General features: G+C 42.0%; 1 protein-coding gene and 1 pseudogene across 1 annotated transcript in view; both read right to left on the reverse strand.

Annotated features, from left to right (window-relative positions):
• LOC124775865 overlaps positions 1–19,666 on the reverse strand; it is a 748,131-nt gene that overhangs the window by 478,095 nt on the left and 250,370 nt on the right. The window lies entirely within an intron of this gene.
• LOC124778828 lies at positions 15,389–15,506 on the reverse strand (annotated as a pseudogene).

A 19,666-nucleotide genomic window follows, 5' to 3' on the forward strand; every position in this document is an offset into this window, starting at 1 on the left:
CCAGAAACTTCAAAGTTTTAGGTGCGGTTACAGCATGCTGTACATAATTTTGTGTATTCATATGGAAGTTCCGTTGGTGGAATGCTCATGCCGACGAGATGTGAAACTGCTAGTGTCAGCCTTCCTCAGGGAGCTGTTTGAAGTCGTGGTCGGTTAGATTGTAGAAAGTATTCTTACCATGTTATGGACAAGGAAAGCCGGAATATGCAGACAAATACTGTCCTGTTTAAGTCCCCAAACCCATAATTCCAGATGACTTCAACGAACACATTGAGGAAGCTTATCACTGTTTGCGGATCATGTAACTGAGGAAAGACGTGGGTACCAGGCCGGTATTCACAAAGTGGTATGTGCGAAAAGGCCTAAAAACCACATCTGGGCTGGCCAACACACTGTCCATTATCATTATCCGCAGGAAAGATTCATTCCGGGATTGCTGTACCACACCATCCCAGAAGTGGATTTGTAACACGCATGGCTATCTGTGCGGGTAGACATATGATTTAAAGTGATGTGTAAAAATTTCTTTTAAATACATCCGGCACATGGCAGGAAAAGAATAATGTTCCATTTAAAAAATAATAACCCCTTCTTGTACTGCTTTGGAAGGCAACTAAATAAATTATGTTCAGTTCTGCAGGAAGAGTACTGTTTACCTATCTAATTATACAGGGTGTAAGGGGCATATCTATACTGGTGACAGAGAATGGTCTACTGAACAACATTATATCAGTATTTACGTCACTTGCAAACAAATAATTACAGCTATTAGAAGTCATATTTTTTGGCTAGGTATTACCTCCAGCTATAAGTGGGAAGAGGAAGCCGTTAATGCTTATTTTCCCCTTGGCGGCAGGTCAGGTTCTGAAGCATGGACACGTGGACGCAGTATGGTTAGTTTATACTGCCAAGTGTAGTCCCCTTAGTGGTGCAGTTAAGACTGTGCAAAAAATATCAGGTAGTAAATAATGTGATGCGGTTGTGGAGAAACAATCAAGTGCATAGAAAAAACAATCAACACACTGATTTGTGTACATATTAAGATACCACAGAGAAAAATATCTGCACTTGTACACATTATATCCTACATGTTTCTTGATGTGACTATTTCCAGAAAAATAATGTTATTTTGATATTTTTAAAATATCATCTACCACTGATGTATTATTCATGAATCTTCTACTTCCACACAATGATTGAGTTAGTACTTAAGGTTCCCATGAGTGCAGAAAATGTAGTTACAGAATTGGTTATTGTATGTTGGAGTAAGCAATGAAGTTAAACTTGACATAATATTCAAAAAGAAAGTTGGGATGAAGCAAGTCAACAATAACCAAGTTATTACTTAGAGGCTAAAAACGAAAAGAAAAATAGATATATTGCTTTTCCGTAAATACGCAAGATTTCTTATAAAACTATCTAGTCTTTTTGGAAATACCAATGTCACAATAGCTTTTCAGACAGAGAATGATATTAAAATTAGACTTAGAATCAAATCAGATAAGCAACCACAATATGAAGATGCAGGAGTTTACAAAATTAATTGTGAACATTGCGAGATATCCTGCAATAGTCAAACTGGTAGAAAACATGATTAGATATCAAATACCTCTACATCAGTCCTATACATCAACCATAAGTGCTCACTTGAAGTCTTACACACATATAAGCTTGCCAAGGGTACATGTATGAACCTTCTTGAAGAAACTGAGATTTCTTATAACTTTAATTCATCCCCAGGCAACATTTCTAAAGGAACAAAATAATTTGAAAAATAAAAATTTCCTGGAAAATTTCACAAAAGTTTAACAACTTGAACGAACAATGATTCTATATAGGCTTAGTTAATAAATGTACACATGTGCTACTGGTCTAAGTTCTCAGTCAGTTATGCTCAAGATGTTACATAGCTGATAATGAATTCTGTTTAGATTAAGTTGTTTAGCCAATTATTTGATGTGTCTATTTATTGCAGTCTTCATGTGAATTGTAATTAACTTTACATTGCCATGGATTAAGATTTTAATTACATAGGTTCTTCCATAACATCATTTTAAGGTAACAATGTTAGATGCCATATAATTCTCCTGCTCCTGTACATATAACAATGTGTTTTGATTTTTTAACATTTTTTTATATTACTACTCAACCAATGTTGCGTACCTAATCAGTGACTTATAAACATGCTATACAATCATTAAGCTAAGGTTGCTCTGTGACTTATAGGTGTACTGCCCAGTTATTAAGTTGCATTTGTAATTTCTTGTAATCTTCAAAGTTTAACTTTTATTATGGTTTTTACCGATTGTAATCTTTATTTTTATTATGTTATGTCAGTTATATCAACATCAGACTACTCAGTTAATTTTGCTACACTCAACACTTCTAGATCGTTTCTTACTATTACATGTTATTTTGTACAAACATTTTGTGAGATTTGTAACCTGTAACTCCAGTATACACATGGTATTTTGTCCCTCTGACGATTCAAATGGCTATATCATTTGTTCCAGCTTTGTTTATTCTTTACATATGTATATGTGATTCCTGTATTTCATGTCACTTGGAAATCAAATGTTTTCTGTTAATTGTATCCTGAAGCTTAAGTTTTCATCCAGTTATGTTATTGTAGTATGAGTTGCCAGTAAATTCTGCCCTGTGGCACTTACTCTTTAGGTTTTTATCATTGACCATTTTGTTTTTTATTTGTATGCAATTTTATTCCTGAACAGCTGTCACTTACATGCGTTTTCTTGTCACTATTGGTATGTAAATAGTGATATAGTGATCTATAATCAGGTAGATGCAATGTCTAGGTTTCATATTATTGGTAGCCTGAAGCCTTTGTTTTGTATCCATTGTAACCCAAGGTCTAGTTTGTGCTACATACATGTCTTTCTGATCTGTAGAGTATTATCTAACATAATTTTCTGACTTCATCTGCCTCTACGATTATAAACTATTTATATTATTAAACAACAGTTTCATCTCAATATTTTTGAGCATTTGATGTTTAAGGTGCAAACAAATGTTTTATTTCAATGATTTTTCTATAATTGTTAATTTTTCCGATATAACATGTGATTTGAAAAAACTGTTATGGTTGTTGTTTCATTATATTAGCGATACTGATGACATGTGGTACTGTAATGAAAATTTTTAACCTTCACACTTCCTCCTTAAATGATAAGCTTCAATATTCTATTTCATCAAGTATAGTTTATCAACGCCATTATCACCCCATGATATGGTTCTTACATGGTATTATTTTGATATATACTTGTATTTGTTTGACGTGTTTTGGCCAGCCGGAGTGGCCGAGCGGTTCTAGGCACTACAGTCTGGAGCCACGCGACCACTACGGTCGCAGGTTCGAATCCTGCCTCGGGCATGGATGTGTGTGATGTCCTTAGGTTAGTTAGGTTTAAGTAGTTCTATGTTCTAGGGGACTGATGACCATAGAAGTTGAGTCCCATAGTGCTCAGAGCCATTTGAACAATTTTTTTTACGTGTTTTGCCAGTTAATATTCATTTCGTCTTTGTTTTCCTTCCGTTTTAAGGACCTTCTTGCTTCCCACTGTTGAAGAGCAATTCGGGGATGGCGATTGCATCTGTCAACACGATCGAGCACGTGGCGGAGTAATTACACGACAATAACGTCCCTGTAATGGACTGGCCTGCACAGAGCCCTGACCTGATTCCTATAGAGTAGTTTTGGGATCTTTTGGAACGCCGTCTTCGTGCCAGGCCTCACCGACCGAAGTCGATACCTCTCCTCAGTGCAGTGCTCCATGAAGAATGAGCTGCCAGTTTCCAAGAAACCTACCAGCATCTGACTGAACGTATGCCTGCGAGATTAGAAGCTGTCATCAAGGCTGAGGGTGGGCCAACACCATACTGAATTCCAGCATTACCGATGGATCGTGCCACGAACTTGTCATTTTCAGCCAGGTGTCCAAATACTTTTGATCACAGAGTGTACAAACATGGCTTATACGCAAATACAGACTTTAGCAAATTGCCTCTATGAGTTGTACAACATATAAATGTCGGCATTTTGAAATTGTATTTATTCAGTTTCAGGCGTTCGGGATGGTGTAGTTCCCTTGTACAACCACATTTAAAGACGTCTTTATTTCACATCACTGCGCGCTAGAGTTCTACTCACGTCGCCTCTAAACGTTCCAAATGCTAATGCCGGTTCTGTTATAAAAGTCACATTTGACGGTCGAGAAGATTCTGTCCCGGAACCAAGTTATTTCACGGTCGGTTGTCGGCGGAGAATAATGAGTTGCGGATCAGCAAGACATCTGGCCAAAGAGTAAGTGCGGCGAAGTAGACAATGTCCGCGAAGCGCTGGCTCAGGCTGTTCCGCAGCGGGGAATAATGAACAGACGGCGGACTGGCGTGGCCAAACTTGCGTGCTCCCCAAGTTTGTCCCAGTCGCCCCGGGCCGGTCGCAAAACTTGGATGGGGGAGGGGAGGGTTGAGAGGGGAGGGGATGTCTGCCCAAGTTCGCCGGAATAAGGAAGCCTGCAGCCAGCGGGAAGGCGGTCGTTGACTTTAAGCGTGCCGTCTCAATTTTCTCCCATTCGCCGGCAGCGAACCCGCCGCCGCTGGCGACCCCTGCGACTGGCGTATTTCCCACGGGACAGGGTCCTGTGGGCGCGCCTGCCAGCAGCCGAGAATCTGATCCAGGTGCCAGGTGAAGCGAAACCGTTCTCTGTTTCGTTCCGCTGAACCTGCGGTTGTCCATTCACTCGAGCCTACAGCACTAACTTTCTTCTGGAGCTGATAGGTACAGTTACAAATTTTTGGTCTGCTCTGTGTAGCATACGTTCTGCAGTTCTACTGTGGGATACCCATAGTCTTGTAACACGCACATTGATAGTAAATGGCGTGACAGATATGTACAGCATGAAATAACGCCGCCCGACACCAAGGTGTTTAGAATGTTGTGCACGTACTGTAAAGCCTGAATTACAAGAGCGACTTTGGACAAAATAGAGTACTCGTGATAGATGTGGGCCACGGGCCTGCGTGTAAATCGGCCACCAACCATGTAACGAGTGAGTCAATTACGTCAGTGACAGATGATTAAGGCGTTCGTAGAAGGAAGGAAGATTCGCTGTAACGTCGATATCGAAGTCATTAGAGACGGAGCACGAAATCGGACTGTGTCAAGGATGGGGAAGCCGGCCGCGGTGGCCGTGCGGTTCTGGCGCTGCAGTCCGGAACCGCGAGGCTGCTACGGTCGCAGGTTCGAATCCTGCCTCGGGCATGGGTGTGTGTGATGTCCTTAGGTTAGTTAGGTTTAAGTAGTTCTAAGTTCTAGGGGACTTATGACCTAAGATGTTGAGTCCCATAGTGCTCAGAGCCATTTCAGCCAAGGATGGGGAAGGAAATCGGCTGATCTCTTTCAAGGGAACCATACCGGCATTTGCCTGGAATGTTTCAGGGAAATCGCGGGAAACCTTAAACTGGATGGCCGGACGCGGATTTGGAACGTCGTACTCCCGAATGCGAATCCAGTGTGCTGACCACTGCCCCACCTCACTCTGTAGGCGCGTGTAGAGTTCTAAAAACTTTAGTTTACTGAATACTGCACATACCCACAAACAGGAGACTGGAGTCGTCTGCTAACATCGAAAGTTAATAAATTCTAGCTTAATTCAATCACGTTGTCACAATTGTCTTCGTGCTATTACTTTGTTTCTACGATGCCCTGCGAAGGTACTGTACGATGGTGGTGTCCATACAGCTCGTAAGTATTTGAAGAAAGTCGTTATTTACCGCCAAGAGCTGCTGACAAAATTTCTTTATTGAAAAACCATTTAATCCACGGAACGTCGTCAGGTCCATAAATCATTTGTAACATCTGACAAGGCCAGTCAAGTCAATGGCGCCAGATAATAAAAATCCATGAATTCACCTCAGTGATGGATTTTATTATTTGACTCCACTGATTTTATACGCCTATTGCGATGTTGTAAATGTTTTAAGAACCTGATGGTGTTCCGTGGATCGGAACTTGTTGTTCAGTAAAGAAATTCTCTTAGTTGCTCTTGGCGGTAAATCATGAGGTCCTTCACACTGCTAAGTCTGAATGAGTATTTATATATTTTTCTCGTATACGTTCTCCTACAAGAGAAGCCAAACATCTAAAATAGATTTTACTATACGATAAAATGTTGCGCTAATCATAGATAAGAATGTAAGTAAGTGTCTCTCTGAAAATTGTTTCAACACTGCAAAAGCGAGCAGTTCCCGATGTTATTTGAAAGCAAGATAACAAACCAATAAATAAACTCCACCAAGCTGCACCGATCGACGGCCGGGTGTCATTTTGATGGGTCATGGACGCGCGTGGTATCTGCACATAGCTTTCCCGGTCGTTGTCGGCTGTAGCCGCAACTGCTAGTCTTTCCACCAGGGTAAAATGCGTGGAAGTATTGGGAACTGAACCTGGGTCCTCCTCATGGAAGTCATCCACCGCTGACCACTTGCTTTCCAATCAATTTCTTTAATCGTCTGTCTTCGTCGAGTAGATAAGTTCTGCACGGACGTCGCATGACGTCTCTCAAAGTCTATCAATGAAAGCTTTACACGGTTTTTATTATACAGGGACGCACTGAGCTACCTCGCTGGCGACTACTCAGCTAACCTTCACTCTGTGCGTAAAGTGTAAAGTCGCAACGCACTGCCTTATAAATCATGTTTGATGTGTTCTAATATACACGTTGTTAAAAAAAAAAGTTTCGAATATTTTGAGAGGTGGCAGTAATTATCGAAACAAAACAAGTCCAGTACATTATTGCTGTTGTTGTGGTCTTCAGTCCAGAGACTGGTTTGATGCAGCTCTCCATGCTACTCTATCCTGTGCAAGCTGCTTCATCTCCCAGTACCCACTGCAACCTACATCCTTCTGAATCTGTTTAGTGCATTCATCTCTTGATTTCCCTCTAAGATTTTTCCCTCCACGCTGCCTTCCAATACTAAATTGGTGAGACCTTGATGCCTCAGAATATGCCCTACCAACCGGTCCCTTCTTCCTGTCAAGTTGTGCCACAAATTTCTCTTCTCTCCAATTCTGTTCAGTACCTCCTCATTAGTTATGTGATCTCCCTTTCTAATCTTCAGCATTGTTCTGTAGCACCACATTTCGTAAGCTCCTATTCTCTTCTTGTCTAAACTATTTATCGTCCACGTTTCACTTCCATACATGGCTACACTCCATACAAATACTTTCAGAAACGACTTACTGACACTTAAATCTATACTCAATGTTAACAAATTTCTCTTCTTCAGAAACGCTTTCCTTGCCATTGCCAGTCTACATTTTATGTCCTCTCTACTACGACTATCACCAGTTATTTTGCTCCCCAAGTAGAACTCCTTTACTACTTCAAGTGTCTTATTTTCTAATCTAATTCTCGCAGCATCACCCGATTTAATTCGACTACATTACATTATACTCGTTTTGCTTTTGTTGATGTTCATCTTATATCCTACTTTCAAGACACTGTCCATTCCGTTCAACTGCTCTTCCAAGTTCTTTTCTGTCTCTGACAGAATCACAATGTCATCGGCGAACCTCAAAGATTTAATTTCTTCTCCATTCTTTTGTTCCTTTACTGCTTGCTCAATATACAGACTGAATAACATTGGGGATAGGCTACAACCTTGTCTCACTCCCTTCCCAACCACTGCTTCCCTTTCATGCCCCTCGACTCTTGTAACTACCAGCTGGTTACTGTATAAGTTGTAAATAGCCTTTCGCTCCGTGTATTTTACCCCTGCCACCTTCAGAATTTGAAAGAGAGTGTTCCAGTCAACATTGTCAAAAGCTTTTTCTAAGTCCCACAAATGCTAGATACCTAGGTTTGCTTTTCCTTAATCTATTTTCTAAGATAAGTCTAGGGTCAGTATTTCCTCACGTGTTCCAACATTTCTATGGAATTCCAACAGATATTCCCCGAGGTCGGCTTCTACCAGTTTTTCCGTTCGTCTGTAAAGAATTCGTGTTAGTATTTTGCAGCCGTGGCTAATTAAACTGATAGTTCGGTAATTTTGACATCTGACAACACTTCCTTTCTTTGGGATTGGAATTATTATATTCTTGTTGAAGTCTGAGGGTATTTCGCCTGTCTCATACATCTGGGATCCGAAACGCATACTTTCTGAGATAAAATCGGATTTGTAGAGAAGGCAGCGAGACGCTTGGTGACGGATATTAGCATAGTCGTTGAACTGGCGCTCAGTGAAATATGTCGGCAGGGTATTATGGTGTCTTACTCACAGTACTCAGCCTACCATTAAGGGATCTACAGTCCGTTGTATGGTTCTAGTCGTGTTGTAGGCTACATAAGTTTTTGCTGTGTTTTTGTGCCTCATTGTATGGTTTTGTCAATCCTGGGTATGTTTCTTGGTATTTTACCTTCTTTCAAACGGGGATTCATTTATGTGTTTACTGTTATTGCGCTGTTTATGTGTACAAATGGTCTACTGCATCTACATTTTCTCTCTTCCACCACTTGTTAACAACCGAAGCCTGCTACTCGACAAGTGAAAAGGCAGATATGATATACTGCTACGGTTTAGGAAACGGCTGTTGCAGAAGTGTTTCACAAATCCACTGTTCACATATAAAATTTTATTTACCGGTAATTCTGGGTTCACAAGAGATGGCAGTGTGGATTTCCATAACCAGCATGTACGGGCAGATGCAAACCCCCAAGCAATTCAGGAAACAGGACATGTTATTCATAGTATGGGCAGGCGTACTTGGTGATAGGTCAATAGGGCTTTACGTACTACCACCAAGGTTAATTGCGGCGCATTATCTGGACTTTATCACAATTTTATTGCCTAACTTTCTGGAGACCGTGCCAGTGCAGCAACGAATACAAGTTTAATCCATTCACGATGGCATGTCAGCACACTTTCGTCACAATGAGCGTGAACATCTGACGCCTGCTCGTTCCCTGCACCTCAGTCCCCTAGACTTTTGAATACTGGGTCACTTGAAGGAATTGGTCTACGTCACGCCAATCAACGATGTGTGGACACTACAGGGTCGCGCACACTGGACTCGCATTCGGGAGGACGACGGTTCAATCCCGCGTCCGGCCATCCTGATTTAGGTTTTCCGTGATTTCCCTAAATCACCCCAGGCAATTGCCGGGATGGTTCCTTTCAAAGGGCACGGCCGACTTCCTTCCCCATCCGCCCCTAATCCGATTAGACCGATGACATCGCTGTCTGGTCTCCTCCCCCAAAAACCTACAACCAACCAACAGGGTCGCTTCTTCAATGCGAACCAGCAGGTACAACAATAACAGAGTATACTTCAAAGGGTGCATCATTCAACGCCAGAGTGGCGCATTGTCATGAACGGACACCACATTAAACATCTCCTGTAAACACGTGTTTATACGGGCCCATGTTTGTTGGACTTATTTTTCTTGCTTTGATGACTACTACCATCTCTCACTGGACACTTTCCAGAATGAAATGGAGACGAGGTGCTGTCGGAAGTAAAGCTGTGAGAATGGGTCGTGAGTCCTGCTTGGGTAGCTCAGTTGCCGGCACGGTAGCTCAGCGTGTTCGGTCAGAGGGTTTGCCGCCCTCTGTAATTAAAAAAAAACTGAGTTAGTAGATCAACTATGAGCTTGAACAAGCGTCATGGGAAGTCCGCCCCGAACAAATAGAACGGACATTAACGAACTAAATGAGATAAACAAAAAGTTGGTAGAGCCCTTGCCCTCGAAAGGCAAAGGTCCCGAGTTCGAGTCTCCGTCCGGCACACAGTTTTAGTCTGTCAAAAAATTTCACTCGACACTTTATTGAACACCCTGTAATATTTTTACTGAGCAAGTGAAAAAAGGCGTTCTTTCAGTTCCCAGCAGTGTGCAGGAATTACCAAACATCTCTGCCAAAAATAATCCTTTTCATTTGGCTTTGGTTGTTAATAATTATTCCTTGTTAATCTTTGCTATTATTGCTGTGTTACAAGTTACTGCAAGAAGCACAATCCTTTATAACCTCGCTTTCACAGCGGACAGCGTATAGAACACATCCACTGTAGCAACAGCGTCTAAACAAAAATGATCACATGTGGCAACGGAGTGTCAGTAAAGAAATAACACGCTGAGGGCGTTGTGGTAGCCTCACCTACCCTGAGTAGTCGGTGAAGACAAGAAAGTTCCTTATGAAGGCGGATGGTGTAGTGACGCACTGTAGCAAGCATACTATACCACGTGACCCTCCGGCCAATAACATCGTCTGCTGCATCTATCTGTAGCATGCCTTCGGGTTTCGAGTAGCACATTTAGCGTTGATTTCCTCGTTAGTTTAGGTATGTTGCAGGTACTGAGGTGCTGTTGGGTAATTTACGGCTGGTATAAAGCCAACACATCAAGAATTACGTTCACAAGCAACAGCGTTAGATTTTCGAGCGTAAGATTTTTCCAGGGAGAGTCAGAAGCATAAGAAGTGGCGCAAAGTAACGCTTAAAGCAGGGTAGCGAATTACCAGAGTAGTTAACGCCTGGAGCGTGTGGCGTGGCACAAAATCACAGCTCTCACTGGAGGCACCTTAAAGTATTCTCTGTCTCTGCGTAACACCCACCACTGTAGCCCCGGCACTAAATAGCTGCCCAGTGCCGTATACAGAGTCTTTCCGTGATTGTTATACAAACATTCAGAGAAAAACGCGCACTGTAATATTACGCTGGAGTGTTGGCTGTATTTAAGCATAACTCACGGCAGCAGTTCTAATGATCACGGAAATTCTGCGCCTGTGGCTGTCTAATATGGCGATCTCTACATTATGAAATGCCGTCTGTAATTTAATAGATAAGGTATCAGAATAAAGCTCTAACTGGCAGACATTATTATTCCAGTTACACAATTTAATTTTTAGGGGCATTAAAGTTTAGCAACGTTACAAATAGACAAACGAGATATAAGAAAAATCGCCTTTTCTCGAGTCATTAGTCTAGTCACTGGTTTGATGTGAACCACCACGAATTCGTCTCCAATGCTAATCTATTGATCTCAGAGTAGCATACCCATCCTACGTCCTCAATTACTTGTTGATCGTATTCCAATCTCTGTCTTCCCAACTGTTTTCAATCTACACCTCCCTCTAGTATCATGCAGGTTATTCCTAGATATCTTAACACGTCCTACCATCCCGGCCCTTCTTTTTGTCAATTATTTCCATAATTCCTTTCTTCCCTTATACAGCGGAGAACGATCTCATTCCGTATCTCAATAGTTCACTTAGTTTTAACATTCTTCCGGAGCACCACATCTCGATTCTCTTCTGCTCCGGTTTTTCCATCGTCCATGTTTCACTCCTGTCCAAAGCTGTGCTGCAAACGTACACTCCCAGAAATTTCATTATATGTTTGACACCAGCTGACTTTGCCCATGGTTGTCTGCTTCTTACTCTGAGGTGACGAAAGTCATAGGACACCTCCTAATATCCTGTCGGGCATCCTTTTACCTGGCGTAGTGAAACAACTGGAGCTAGGATGGAGTCAACAAGTCGCCCTTAACTGCGAAACAGTTGTCATGCAGGATTTTGTACACGAACTTGAGTCGTGGCGGCTCGATTTGCTGGCCTAATACCTCTGTCACCGTTATCGATAGTCACCTCCCTTGTGACTTATCTTTTATCCTAGTTGGGGAGTAGAGGCTCGGAGTGGAGGCAGTGAGTTGTGGACGGCACCTGACGGAAGGAGGAGAGCTGGAGCAATAGTGCCTGGGGCGCTCAACTACGCAGTCATCAGCGCCCGTACAAAGTCCCAATTTTTTCACAGTCCAATCTAGTAGCCACTGTCACGAATGATGATTATGATGATGATGAAATGATGAGGATAACACAAATACCCAGTCCCCGGGCAGAGGAAATCCCCAACCTGGGGAATCGAACCCGGGACCCCGTGATCCAGAGGCAGCAAAGATAGCCATTAGACCACGAGCTGCGGACTTTAAAGGAAAACTGGCGCAATATCTTGTGTTTTGTTCAGGGAATAATATGTATTTGTTCTGCAGTGTGTCTTGGCTTGAGAGTGGCCAACAGCTGTTAGTGCGCCTTTTTTGAAGCCACGTGATTCTGTTAAATGGTAAACCGCTTGTGTGCACCCGCTTGGGGTGCGATGTTACGAATTGAAGTGGTAACACCGGTGAGTGGCACTGTACCCGGTGGCAATGTCACGGTACTGAATCACGTACTGGGTACGAATCTGAAATCTAATTGTGATTTAGTGAAGAGTACGTTGATGTGTTTTAGTCTTAACTTGATTACGTAGGACTACTACTGAGTGAAATTTTCTGCTTTGCGTAAGCTCACTTTAAGTAGTGTTTCGTAAGGCGTTTTAGCAATACTTATTCATGTCTCAGGGGGTTTAACTGCAACTGCTCTGTATGTACCTGCACCTTGTCAGTTACATGCACTCGCTTATCATCTTACCTAGGCAGAGGCGTATGTATTGATTGTGTGCGACAAAATCCATTATAATTATCTCTATCAATCTTAGTGAGTTTTCCACTGATCTGATATCTGATTAAAAGCCTTGTGAAAAAAAAAATATATAGCCTTCACAAGGCTTAGTTTATTTACTTATGTTTGGCTTTAATTATTTGTTTTATCTAAGGATACGAGTTGTATTTGTCTTGATACAGCGAGTCTCATCATAATTTGTTAGTTACATTCTGTTATTGTTTGAGGGTGCTGCCTCCCGTGTGATTTACGTTCACGGTTGATTGCGAAACACGCGAGTCTACCTTGGTGCTTGAGTCGTGACTTCTGAGCCGCTATCTTGGCTGATTCCTGCCCAACGCCCGACGTCTAAGTTATTGCAGCTGGAGCGCTTTGCCACGTCGCCTGCCATACGTAGCAAAAGTTGTGTAACTGCCTTATTCCTTGGAGCTATACCTGGGTTGAGCGACTGCCGCCTGGGTTGAACGACTCCCGCCAGGGTTATAGGCTGTGGAGTTTAGCGGGGTTAACTAATGAACTCTTGTAAATTATACCGTTCATAAACTCAGATGCTTTGTGTTTATTGAATACTGTTTCCTTTTGCTTATAATGGTAAATTTCAGTAGTTTGTCACTTTATATGTCACTATAATTCTGATGGTTTACGTATTGTTATAAATCTGGAATTTAATTTATCAGTAAACGTTTCCCAAATAAATACTAATTCGGTGAAAACGATGAACTAACTGAGCGGTCTCCCTTCAACATGTTGACGTTTGATTCTTTCCTATCCTGAACCTGTTATCTGAGTTTCAGAACTGACCTTCCTATCAGGTCCCATAATACAATGAAATTTTCGCTCTACAGCGGAGTGTTCGCTGATATGAAACTTCCTGGCAGAGATGCACGCCATCTCCTCACAGCTTTCTTCCAGGAGTGCTAGTTCTGCAAGATTCGCAGGAGAACTTCTGTGAAGTTTGGAAGATAAGAGACGAGGTACTGGTGGAATTAGAGCTGTGAGGAGGGTGCGTGAGTCGTGCTTGGGTAGCTCAGTTGGTAGAGCACTTGCCCGCGAAAGACAAAGGTCCCGAGTTCGAGTCTCGGTCCGGCACACAGTTTTAATCTGCCAGCAAGTTTCATGTCCCATAATGTTCGATGGGATTCATGTCGGGCGATCTGAGTGGCCAAATCATTCGCTCGAATTGTCCAGAATGTTCTTCAAATCAATCGCGAACAGTGACACTGCGCATTGCCCTCCATAAAAATTCCATCGTTTTTAGGGAACATGAAGTCCATGAGTGGCTGAAAATGGTCACCAAGTAGCCAATATAGCTATTTACAATCAGCGATGTTTTCTGCTGGATCAGAAGATCCAGTCCATTCCATGTAAAGACGGCCCACACCATTATGCAGCCACCACCAGCTTTCACAGTGTCTTGTTGACAGCTTGGGTCCATGGCTTTGGGGAGTCTGAGCCTCACTAGAATCCTACTACCAGCTCTTGCCAGTTGAAATTGGGACTCCTATGCCCAGGCCAAGGTTTTCAAGTTGTCTGGGATACAGCCGATACGGTCATGGGCGAAAGAGAGGCGCTGCAGTCGATGTCCTACTTTTAGCACTCGCGTCGGTCGTCTGTTGCCATAGCCCATTAACGCCAAATTTCGCCGCACTTTCCTAACAGATACGTTCCTCACACAGCCCACATTGATTTCTGCAGTTATTTTACTCAGTGTTGCTTGTCTGCTAACACTGACAACTGCACACAAACTTCGCTGCTGTCGGCCATTAAGTAAAGGCCGTCGGTCACTGCGTTGTCCATGGTGAGAAGTAATGCCTGAAATCTCGTATAATTGGCACGCACTTGTCACTGTGGATCTCGGAGCATTGAATTCCCTAATGATTTCCGAAACTGAATGTCCCATGGGACTAGCTCCAACCACCGTGTAGTGGCGTCACACCACCTCTTCTCCGAAGAAAAAGTTGAACGCCGCACCCCCTGCTGTAAAGTCATGGCGTCTGTCTTCTGGGACGCTGAAGGGGCTATTCCGTCTGTTGTACTATCTCATTTTGCAAGATCACCTTTGAAGTGTATTGTGCTACCCTCAGGAAACTGAAGTAACGCCTTCGGCGCGTTCGTCGCCACGAAAAGGCCATCGAAATTCTTCTTTTCCATGACAACGAAAGTCCTCACACAAGTTTGCACAACAGAGAAGCCCGTAAAACTTCATTGTACTGTTTTTCCTCATCCAGTCTACAGTCTCGATCTCGCACCTTCCAACTTCCATCTGTTTGGGGCAATGAAGGATACAGTCCGCGGGGGGCAGTAATGGATGATGGTGAGGTTATTGATGCAGCAAGACGTTGCTTCCACCGTCGATCCGTAGAGTGGTACCATCCGCGCATACAGCCCCCTCCTCTCCCCCACTCCCCCCTATTCGGAATACTGTACCTTTCTATTAATCGTGTGGACAAGAATAATGCTGTCTTTTATAACTAAGACTTCATTCTGATTTTAATCATACTTGTTTCACCTGTAGACACTAGACAGCTGAGAGAATCATAGAAAATTACTGTTGTTCCTTCACCCGACAGCTATGGGAGAGTGGAAGACATACTTTGTAAATGACTTTTTTTTGCATGGACTTCATATTTTTACATAGTGCTCTAATAAACATTCGAACAATTATAGGCTACATAAGCACTCCGTCTTCAGGCCACAAGTGGCTCATCGAAACCATCCGACCGCCGTGTCATCCTCAGATGAGGATGCTGATAAGAGTAGTGTGTGGTCAGCACAACGCTCTACCCGTCTTTATGATGGTTTTCTGTGACCGGAGGCGCTACTATTTGGTCGAGTAGCTCCTCAGTTGGCATCACGAGGGTGAGTGTACCCCGAAAAATGGCAACAGCGCATGGCGGCCCGGATGATCACCCATCCAAGTGCTGGCCACGCCCGACAGTGCTTAACTTCGGTGATCTGACGGGAATCGATGTATCCACTGCGGCAAGGCCGTTGCCCATAGGATACATATTTAAGTATATATAATATATAAATACATAATATATAAAGGTTAAAAGTCGTTAGTAAAAATTGCCGTAATATCCTGACGGATGTACTTCAGATGTTTACACGATACTCCAATAAACTTCTGGATGGACACAGGCTTCATGCTTTTCAAATATATGTGTGTAAGAAAGAAACATTATTAGCAAAAATCTCTAAAACTTCATTAAGTAATTGCTTCTGATTGTTCACAATACTGTAATAAATGATGGGATGCACATAGGCTACGTAATTGTAAAATGTAATCTATAGAAATGTATATGAAACATAAAGGGCAAAAGTTGCTGGTAAAAACCTCTGAAAGATTTTGACCTGTTTGCTTCAAATGTTATCCCAGTGCTATATATATATATAGAGATCAGTTGCCTCTACCGATGTTTTATGGAACCCACATGACAGAACAATATTGTTTGTCAGTTCGCTCTGGATACGTCAAGCAAATTCTTATAATGTCGCAGAATAACTGGAAAAGTGTACGAAGATATTTTAGACCTACTGTACAACATTCACTTATGAAAGTACTTTTCACGTTACTGCAGCGAGTCATATATTCTTTAATCGTTTCATTGGGTTATTTACCAGAAAGTTTTTACTTCTACAATTCCCATAATTTCCATTTTGATAACTACTGTTGATTTCGTTGTGTCCGATGGTGAAACACAATTTACGAGGCAACGTTACAGAAGCAGTTACGATAGATTAAATACAATACGTGGAATAAACTCACGAAGAAATTTGGAACCTGTATGACTACACCGATAATTACGAAAAGAAATATTGGAGACAATTGACAGAAGATCTTGGTCGGAAAACACCCTGTAACGCATTGCCAAACCTCACTTATATTTAAAAACTGTGATTTCATTGGCTAACAGTCACCCAAGCTCTGAGAGGGAACTAACATCGACATGGTTGTCAACTGTCTGACTCACGTCCCTGATATAGTCGTAGAACAGGTTACGTTAAACGACATCGGTAGGGGCAGCTGAAACACCATAGGTAGTATAATGACTAAACGTTGTTAACAAAAATCTCGAAAAGTTCTTTACAGATGTACTTCAGATGTTGACCCGATACTCTGACAACCTGTGCTGTAAAAATGTGCATTTCCGTTTCTTTCTCGCTGTCAGTTTTAACTTTGATAACAGGGGATTTAAACCATTAGAGAAATCACTTCTTCCATATATATTGTTTCTCCATACATATAATTTTCCACAGTAATTTTATACACAAAATTGTGCTGTTTAGGCATTTAGTTTGAACAGAAAACACGAAATTTGTGTTAATGGTTAACTTTGTAATCCTACCCCGCTCAGGTTAAAACTATGCATAATACAGTCGCAGAAACTACAGTCCTCACAGATCGCCAGTTGGAGAGGTCTCTCTCATACCCCATGTACCAATAGCACCAACCAATTTACCCATTCATTACAAATGACTTCAATTCCCAGTAAGGTTTCGTCTGCAGTAACAGTCGACAAGGCTCAAGGCCAGAGGGAAAGGGGAGGTGGAGAGGGAGCGATGGAGGGAATAATCATAGGTAGAGGGTAGAGGAGGAGATGGACAAAGAGAAGGGGAGGAGGAGATCGACAGAGTGGAGGGGGAGAAGATTAGGAGATATATACAATTCTCATACACATTCAACATTTGTGAAGCATTGCGTGTTCGCTAGTAGTGTACCTATCTGCTCCTTCTGTTCGTTCGATACACTTTACTTCCTAACAACAGAGATAGGGCTATGTTTAACATGTCCTAGGCGTAAAGTAACGTATTTTATTCTAGAATGAAAAGAGGTCTTTAGTTTCGTAATATCATAGCGAGTGAGACTGTGCAGTGGTTTGGCACTGGACTCGCATTCGCGAACAGCGATACTCAAATCTCCGTCTGATCATCCAGATGTAGATTTGTAGTGATTCCTATAAATAAAAGGCGAATATCTGGATGGTTTAATTGTAAATCGGATTTCATAGTCCATCCATCACCATTCTGAGATTCTCCTCCACCCATACTAACTTCGTTACTAAACACAGGAAAGGTTTATAAGTAAGATAACCAAAAACTGTAATGTGAGTCACTGCGAACCTTAAGGCTTGATCTCTGAACTCAACGTAATTTCTGTAGTTCTGCTGTGCACCAGAGATTTATTGTGTAGTTTGTAAGAGGGTACGTTCAACAAATTTTCAAATATTACTTATCTATAATAGTGACACAAGAGAAAAACGTTTCGAAGTGCGTATTATTGACAATATCTAGTACCGTCAACCACAGAGAGGGAAGAAAAGGTATATTTTATGATTATCAGTGAATAAGTTGACAGAGTAAACGTAGTAAAAGACTGATTTAAATGTAAATTCGCTCTAAGAATGGAGGAAGTGATGACCAAAAGTTGTTCTAAAAACTTTTAGTCCATTACAACAGAAGGAAGCATTCAAGTCACTGGCGAACAGTAGTGGAGGAAAGAAGGCTGGAGATTAACAGCATGTCGAACTACAGGCCGTCGGAATACATCACCTTGCAATAAAATAACACTGAAAGTGTAGGAAAAGAACAGTACGAATTTCTGCTTAAAAATGGAGAAAATTCCGTGACACTAAATGAAGCTGACAATCACAAGAACCAAGCTCATAATTACTAGGAGGAACTATTGACCATCATCTCAGGTGGACTGAACACAAAAAAATAACAGCTAAGATTATATCATCAGAGTGTTATTTTCTTAGAGTGTTATAGTCAGTTTGGAACAAATGGTAAAAAACTGTTGGTACACACACTTAATCCGTAGTAATGTAATCATGCTTTGACGATTTAGGGCTCAGAACATGAACACAGTTTGCGAAATACAGAAAAGGTTCGTAAGTAAGACAACCAAAAACTGTAATGCGACTCACTGTGAACAACCATTTAAGCAGCTGGGAATTTTAACTGCACCATTTAAATACAACTACCTTTCCGTGATGCTCAGTAGAAATTAGACTAAGAGAACCTTTCATAATAATGGTACAAGTGCTAGACATACTTACATTAACAGAGAAAAAGGCACAATAAAAAACACGAAACATAATTTTCCACAAGGGAACAAAACAGTGTAATAAATGGCCCAGGCATATTAAAGAGACAACTAACAACGAGATATTTATGCGTCGTTACGTTAATTCGCAGTGAAGACACTGCAACGTAGTTGCATCCCATAATAAAGCAGCATCATTTGTTACAGTCGTGAGCATTTGAACTAGAGGTGCTTACGCTGGTAGAGAGAAAGAAAGCGAGAGAGAGATAGATAGATAGATAGAGAGAGAGAGAGAGAGAGAGAGAGAGAGAGAGTCAGAGAGAACTCCTTTCGGCGTGGTACCCTATTTCAACACTTTCAATTAGAGTGTATTTCTCTTTCTTCTATATCTTCACTTGTACAGTTGACACTCGAATGTTCCTAAATTCCTGCAACCGTGTTCGCAGGGATGCTCGCAGGCCTTCGTGCTTTGAGGAACACCCCGGTACCTTATCACATCTCGACTGTCCGCAAAATCACCCGGTATTAATCCTGTAGAAATGTCTGGGACTAAGTGGAACACTGAGTGAAACGCAGCGACCGACATGCTCGGAGTGTGGTAGCACTAGAGCGTCGAATCATTAATGTGTGGCTTCAGATGGATGTGGAATACACGTAGAAACTCGAAGATTCTCACCAAATTAATGCTGTTACCAAAGCTAGTGGCGGTGTTTCGTGGGAATAGCATGATGTCCCACTGTGGAGGCTACTTTTTCGTCCGGGTTGCTTATTTGCTTCTGCTTACCACACGTCGCATTGCACAAAGATCAGGGCAGGGAAAGACGCTTGGAACATGGGTTGTTTCTGGAACACTTTGGTATATATCGATTGCAGCGTACGAGTGCGCCGAAAACCACACGAGCTCTCGATTGTCGCTAGGATACCTTTTACCCAAGTATTCCTGTGTGGGCGATATTTATACGAGGTGGGATGTTGTCGCCTGTACATCTACATCATCACTCGAGAAAGATACAAAAACCTGTGGCAAAGTCCGATTATGTGTATCCATTTGTTCGCTTGAAGCATTCTGAGAAATACTTTTAGCTTCCTCGAGATTCGGAATTGTTG

This window comes from Schistocerca piceifrons, chromosome 2, assembly GCF_021461385.2.
Source record: "Schistocerca piceifrons isolate TAMUIC-IGC-003096 chromosome 2, iqSchPice1.1, whole genome shotgun sequence".
NCBI lineage: Eukaryota > Metazoa > Arthropoda > Insecta > Orthoptera > Acrididae > Schistocerca > Schistocerca piceifrons.